Raw genomic sequence first — 8,265 nt, 5'->3', positions numbered from 1 at the left:
GCATGTAAATATTATTTTTTTAAGGTGTGTTATGAACACCAATGGAAAAGAGAAATTCTACAGTTGGGTATGAGTTAGCCAACACTACAAATTCAGGATAAAAGGTGTCAGGATTTGCTGACTGGAAGGGATAGTTTTGGGAGCTTTGAATATTCTATTATCTCATATATTCCTCACAAGAACTCCATATATTATGGCTGGATTCAAAGCTCATACCCTAAACTACTATTATATCCTTTTAACCTCATTTTTAATGTTTTTCAAAATAATCCATAAATGTTCACAATGTAAAAACTGTGAATGCCCTAACTGGTAATCTGGTGCCTGAGACTTCTTAGTAGCTACCAAATAAATGAGTATTGAGTAGGTGAATGATTGACTAAATGGATTAATGAATGCAAGAGATTCCCATTAAAAAGAAAAATCTTGGGTCCAAAAGGCTAGGAGCATTAAAGAACATAGGAAGAAAAAAGGAAAAAAAGCTATTTTCGCATTTTTGGGAGGCTACACAGAAAGGAGAATTAATATTGTTTAAAAACTGCATAAAATATAATGGAAGACCAGTCAACATGAACTTGTTGATTCTTTGGTTTCTGGTACAAAAAGTAATGTTTATATGTGTGGTCAGATTGTTAAGGGCAGAAAATTTTCAAATGGCCAACTTCTGCTTCTATAATCTGCTTGCTTGTTTAATAGTTAACTAGAATGTAGCTCTAGGAGATATCCTGTGTAAAGATATGCTAATGGCCAACTTATGCTAATGTTAACCAGGATGTAGCTCTAGGAGATATCCCATGCGAAGATATGCCAATGGCCAACTTCTGCTTCTGTAAACCTGCTTACTTGTTTGATGTGGTTTTAGGCTTCATAAGCTACCTCCTCTGGAAGGGGCTGATCTCCTCTAACCCTGTGTGGTAGAGAGTCAGTTGCAGGCCAGCTAATAAAGGCTCACAATTCATCTCAATTGGCTCCGTGGGTCTTAGATTGGATCGCACCACAACATAGTGAATGTTTGTATATTAATTTTTTTTCTTGTTTCAGTAAACCTATAAACCTATAAAGTTTAACATGGAATTATATTAACATGTTTTTAAAATTTTTTGTAGCTTATGATGTTTTGATATCATAAAAATCTTGCTGGAACTGGAGGAACTGTCCCTCCTCCTACTAGCCAATTCTTAGAGATAACAAAAATCTTGGCAGGGAGCATGTCTTTTATATGCAAACCAACCTCCACCAAGCCACCTTTTTATTCTAATCTCACACATTAAGCCCATATTTTCCCTTCTCTAAATCATTCTAGGGCCAAGTACCAGACAACTAGAATCAACCTTATAGTTCAAAGCCTTTTGGAATTATTGAAATGAGTCAATCCCAAACTCTTTACTCTGCCCAACCTTGCCTTTTCTGCAGAAATCCCAGTAAAGGCTCTGGCCTTACCCTCGTTCTTTTCCCCTCACTCCTGCTTCTGCTCCTGATCAGAACCTGGTGCTTTCCCTGTAGCCCTGTGTTGTGTAGCATGGCCCCTTCCCTTGGGAAATGTAAGGAATGAATTCCTCTTCCTGTGGCATTGTCTTGTCCATGTTGTCACTCAGTCACTTCCAAAAATTAAAATCCCATGGATGTTGTAAAAAAAAATAAAATAAATGGAGCCATTTTAAAATGGAGCTGGACCTACATGTTAGAGAAACTGCCTTGCACATCTTATATCTGAAACCTTTGGAATGCTAAAACAGGGCAAAATAACCTTTGGACAGGCACTAAATCAACCTCGTGCCCCAAGAAACTGTTTGTAAAGATAATAAAAAACGGATATTATGACTACTGTACTGATGACAACTGGACTAAAAATTTAAAACATTCTTTAGAATAAACATCATTATATTGTATTTTCTGCAGCAATAGAAATGCCTTCTTTCTATTGATGTAATTGTTCCCCTTCTCTTTCTGTTTCCTAATTGGAACATTAAGGCTTTTGCCTGAATCAATCAGTACATCCCTAATAGCTACTAATATTGATCTCAAATAAACACTTGTTGCCTCTCGTGGTTATGCAGCTGAGTTTACCCATATTTTATTTTAAAATTGGGATGAATTCAGCTATATTATACAGGAGAAAAAAGTAAAAAATTGCAAATAAATTTTGGCCTGTAAAATTAGTATTTTAAATAATAACAACAGGAAAAAGATTATTAAAATAAATTTTTACAGGTTTTTATACTTTCTAAGCTACTGTTGAAAAGGCAAAAGGACCTAATGTTATTACTAAAGGTCAAACCCTAAATAGAAATTTAAAGAAAGAAAAGATGTATGTGTTTTTGTGTTTAGAAAGCCTTGTCATCAAAGAACCTCAAACAAATAGTAACCATATCTTTGATTTAAAAGTATGAAGCCTCCTAACTACAGGAGAAGAAATTACTGAAATTCAGTTCACAGCTCGAAGTTTCAAAAGCTGTCTGCTATGAGATTATTTTTCATGAAATGCTTTTGTGTGAGACATTTTAAATTTAATACCATCCTTAGGTCATGTTTATGCACAAAAAATATATAAGTGTTTTGAAATTCATCGGGCACATTATACCTAAACTCAGGTAACCATGCATCCTAGCATAATTATTGGTATCACCCCCTTTCACTTTCAAACGTGTGCTAGTTTAGACTGAAAATTACAACAAATTGCACATTTACCTATCTAACCCTTACTTATTTCAGAGTGGTATGTTTTTGGCACATGATCAGTGGAGTGTGTACAGCAAGAATTTTGCTATACACAAATAGCAAATGTTTACCCTAAAAAGAACCATTGTAAGTCCTCTAAACCAGTGCTAAATATAAATAGTTCTTAAACCCAATGTCTGATCTTGGAAGCTAAGCAGGATTGGGCCTGGTTAGTTCTTGGATGGGAGACCACTAAGGAAGACCAGGAGCTATAGGCATAAATAATAAACAACAATAATAATAATAAATGGTTCTTATTTTTAATACAAAATTACAGATTTCATATATTACTGCTGGTCAATAAAGATTATCACCATTATCAAGCCTATTTTCTTGATTTTACTTGAAGGTTGACTACAGTGCCTTTGAACTGCAACCAGATTTCATTATTTGAAAGATGACTTTGAGAGGTCTATATACCTATATGAGAACTCTCCATATGTAAAGGAACCACTAAAAAGCTTTTATACTCAGAGATGTACTGAAGATAAATCAAACCACCTAAGACCTTTCGTTAAACATGGTGTCCCCAACACTTCATGGATATTTAAAATAACTGATTTCAATGTTATTCAGAATATATCTGATCTTTGGTCTCATATTTGTCCTGAACATTCCCTAGTAGAAACTCAGAATAACCCTCCCAAAAGCCCATCAGATCATGACACCTTCCTTCAGTATGTCTTGGGTGATACATAATGAACCCAAATTCCCTGGTGTGGCACAGTCCCCTTCAGGATACGCCCACCCCCCTCCTAAGCCTCCTCTCCTATTTCTCTATTCCAGGTTCTCTCTGCCTCAGGCAAACTGACCTAAAGTCTCTGCCCAACATAGAGATCTTCATGGTTTAATTCTTTACTAGCATCTCTGGAGCTCCCAAGTCATACAAGAATTTATTTTTTCTGAGAATTATTTGTTTTAAAATTTTATTTGTAAATTTTCCTAATGAAGTGAAAAAAATCATTTCCTTTCCTTACTTCTGCCTAGAGGCAATTCATTATTACCCAATTTTCAACATTGAGGCAAACAACGGCATTCATTGAGAGCTTGTCCTTTGATGAATGGGTCTATCCCATTGCTACTAGGAGAGCTGACTCTGGATGCCGATGGAAGCTTAGTAGAAACACAAATTCTTGGGCTTTACTCCAGGCCTGCTGAATCCAACAGGTGGTGAGGCCTAGGAATCTGCCTTTGAACAAACTCCCTAGGTGATTCTTTCATGCATTAAAGTTTAAGAAGCACCACTTGGCCTAAAGCCTGGGATCTACTTCTCAGTATGGCTTTGTTTTCTATTTATTATCTGCAACAGAACTCTCAGGTTGAATAGAAACATTTTTATTACTATCGTGTTTACTGTTGCTACTTTAAGTTACTTGTTCTGGTGGTAAGAGTGAGAGAAAGAGGACAATCTAAGAAAGTGATCATTCTTGCCACATCTTCAAGGTTTTAAATAAATTAGAGTGTTATGTCTAGTTCAGAGGTGGCCAAAATCTAAGACATTAGACCTTGTTAATCAAAGTGTGGTCCTTGGATCAAACACATGGATATCAGCTGAGAACATGTTTAGAACGTTCTTGACACACCTGTTAAAAATGTTTTTCGTTCTGTATGTGTGGCTCTAAGAGTTGGTTACTGTTTTGCTCTCTCCACCGATGTAACTTCAATGTCCAGAGCAGCGCTGGGAATGGAGCAGCGATCAGTACCAGCTGCAGCTGATAAACCAGTGGTAATTTTGTGTAGCCCCTCTGCCAGATGCCACCAACCCAAACAAAGAGTCTCCTGAATAGTGAACTGCTCGTCTTGTCTTAACCGACAGTACGTGGACTCATGGGCTCATTCAATCCAGGAAGCAACTTTGGCCCTTAATTTGTGTAGATACAATGACTCGCCCATCTCCTTTTTAGCACATACACCCCAATTCTCCTCTACCTCAACACTAAGGGAACTATTTCATCCTCTGAGGGAATCATTCAAATATTTCTTCTTGGCGTGCCTCCCTTTACCAAGCATATGTATAAACATCAGTGTCTGCTGTGTTGGTCACTTTGGTGGTGCTTGTCTCTTCTTTAAACTGGGGATAGTTTAGAGCAGAAAGCACAGATTTAACCCACACACTTTGTGTTCCAAACTTCAGTGTTCCACAAGCCAGAGAAAAGAGGGGATCCTACACAATGAAATAAATAAACATATATATGTGTAGATACACACACACACACACACACACACACACACACACACACACACCCCTTACTGCTAAATTGTATACCTGAAACTTACTGGATTTCATTAACCAATGTCACCGGAATAAAAATAAAAATAAAAATAAAATTAAAAAAGAGGGGATCCAGTAATTTCTCCTGAGCATTTTTTAGGAAAATCTCTCCTCTCTCCTTTGGGTAGAAAATTTTTATTTCCAACTGTTAAGCCGTTAAGTGGATGCGAGTAAAGGGGGGAATGCAGGTTCAACCCAGGGACCTCCCTGAAGACCTTCCAAAAACACTCATTTTGCGGTTAAGAATATCTTTACATCCTAAAATACAAGTAAATAAAAAAACACAAAATAGCAACTGGTTTGGGCTAGCCACAAATGCGTGTGCAATTAGTATATATACTATCCTTGCTTGACCCTATTAGTTTCATTACACTATCATTATGATATCATACATATGCCCAGAAGTTTACGAATCTAATTATAACAGACTGAATTCTGGGTAACTGTACACACAGTAGACAAAGGGGTATATAATAGCCAAATAACAATCAAATGACCCTGGGTGCCAATCATCTAGTGCCACCTGGGTAACCACCCATCAAGTGCCAAAATAAGGTTTACTTCCCAAATTCTATGGGGCTGTGGCCATCTCTGGCATAGCCCATTTCTCTCTTGAAACATATTTCATAAATCTTACTTTTCTTACATTTCGCTGACCTGTAATTCTTTACTGTGTTGGCAGAAAGAACCGAGGTCCACTCAGCCCTACTGGGACAATAACAGATTTAGATCATCCCCAATGGAACACAATGATGCATTGATACTTATCACAATTATAAGGAATGATAAATAAGAAATTCCTTTTGCCAGCACTATGGTGAAGTTCATCTATATCAGTTAATTCTTGGCCCTCTGTGATATTACTGAATGATTTTTTTTTGTTTTTGTTTTTTGTTTTTCTGAATGATAATTTTAAATGTAGAAGAATTTATCCTTCATCATTTAAGTTTGGGATCCAAGGATTCAAATGGGACAGGTTATGAGATCTGCTTCCAAGGACAGGGGACTTCTTCATAGTAGGAAACATCTACCTGATCCTTTTTGGACCTCAAACTACTCTCCAGAATGAAGTAAAAGCATGGGACTTCCTATAGATGGGGGTGGGGGGGGGAAGTATTGGGTCATTAGAGGGTTGTTCTGGGCATAATACATAGCTGCCCAGCCACCTAGTCCCTTGGAATATGGGGATGCCTTGGGGAAAGTAGCTACAAATGGGAATAAAAGGTGTTTAAATATTTTCCCCTTGAGACCCAGGAAGTTTTGCTGAGCCATGCCCCTGACCAAGCATGATGACATTGAAGGAAAGGTATTTTTCTTTTTTACTTCTCATGGGCATGTTAGCAAGAAACTGCATGGATGCTGAGGCTGGCACATTTTGGTTAACAAGGAAAGACCATACCCTGAGCAACAATCACCATGTAAGACAGAGATAAGATATCTTTGAGTTTAGAATCACCAATTCCATTGAATTGTGTTAGCTTGAAAGTTAATAGAATGCTCTCTTCTTAAGAATAAGGTTTATGCTTCAAGCAGAAGTGAATTATTTGTTTTCTATGAACAATGCTAAAAAAATTAGTCAAAATAAATTATATATTTTTTGAGATGACAAAACTTCTCTTACAAAGGCCACATACAATTTCTAGACATCATGCACCTGTTCCTGGAAGGTTGTAACATGTAATCATTTGTGATCATAATAAATCAGTGTGTCCTAAAGTTTGTCCCATAGAACCCTTAAAGTCCAATAAATTTGGAAAATTTTGCCAGCTTGTTTTCTTAAATCTTCATAATGAATGTGAGAATATTTAATGACTCTTAAAAACTGGGTGGTAACAATCTTGTTTAACCATTAAATTCCTAGAATTATTTGATCTGGAAATGCTACTTTACATGACACCTGGTAATAGCTTGTGTAGTTCTGCCTGATATAATGTGTTGAAGTGGTTGCTTTGTTTTTTTAATTTGTCAGATTTCCCTCTCTCTCTTTCTCTTTCTTTTTTTCTTTCCTTCTATTAATTTTTTTTTTTTTTTTTTTTTTAGGCGAGGCAAGGATTGCAAGGACCTTGTCCCTTATTTTTAAATATTTTTTACGCCTGTTGCACCTGGTCTTCCTAGGTGGTATCCCATTTAAGTACTAACCAGGCCTGACCCTGCTTAGCTTCTGACTAATTTGTCAGTCTTCTTAATGCTGACATGACATGAGAGACCCTAAGCAACATTTTTGGTGTAAGATATTAAATATAATGAAAAAGAAGCTAAATTAGAAAATTGGAAACCCAGATTATCAAAGAACAATAGACTATGGAATTATAATTTGTTATCGGGAATGTTGGCTAAACTACTGATCATCTGTTAGTAGGAGGCAGAGGAAACCAAAAGAGTCCTAATGGGCATATGAGAATAAAGAGAGGTTGAAGAACTAGTGATCAAGAAGACAGATAAGGTTCAGAGGGAGTGAGTGAATAGAAATATCAAAAGATAAATAACTTTAAACAAAAAAGAAAAAGCCAGAAGGTTTTTATATGTAGAAGAAGTCTAAGTGATAGTCGATTGTCATATATTTATGGGTAGATGGAGTAGAGTTAAGATAAAGATTATTGAAGGTGAGGCAAGTGTGACAGTGTGCAAGAAGGATATTGAAGAATCAACAGCAACGAGGGGAGCAGAATACAGGGCGAGAAGGTAACTGTCACCCAAATGCTGAGGTTTTTAAGAAATAATAATTATGATACATTTTAGTGACCTGCTTATATCCCGCAGCCCTTATCACTTACCACTTCTACAGCTTCTGCAGTGCCCGGAAACTGCAGAAGGCAGCTCTGCTCAGGGATAGGGCAAGCCAGAACTGCTGGGGTATAGGTGCCCAGAAACATTTCTCAACTAACAATTTAGCTCCTTTGCATTGTGGAAGGGTAACTCTGAGATGTGTGTTTTGTGTCTTTCTCCAGAATTTCTTTGAAAGATCATACAGCAGTCACCCACATGACATTTATTTGCTACCCTTTATGCTGCCTTCCCTTCTTGGCACCACTTCTCTTCCTAGCATCACTTCTCTTCCTTACCAGCCTTTCCAGAACCTTCTTAATAAACCCCTTTCATTTGAATCCTTGTCTCAGCCTGCACAGGGAGGAACGCAAACTAATTTACAAACATTTTGTCTTTTGTCTATAAGGATAACTAAGATGTTGACAGAATAACATTCTCTTTCGAAAAGGAAAACAGAGGTTGTAAATTTTTCAAAACCATTTATAGTAAGAAGGTGAGTCAAGAGATGA

This window comes from Rousettus aegyptiacus, unplaced genomic scaffold, assembly GCF_014176215.1.
Source record: "Rousettus aegyptiacus isolate mRouAeg1 unplaced genomic scaffold, mRouAeg1.p scaffold_m13_p_15, whole genome shotgun sequence".
NCBI lineage: Eukaryota > Metazoa > Chordata > Mammalia > Chiroptera > Pteropodidae > Rousettus > Rousettus aegyptiacus.
Note: the sequence above shows the minus strand (reverse complement) of the source record.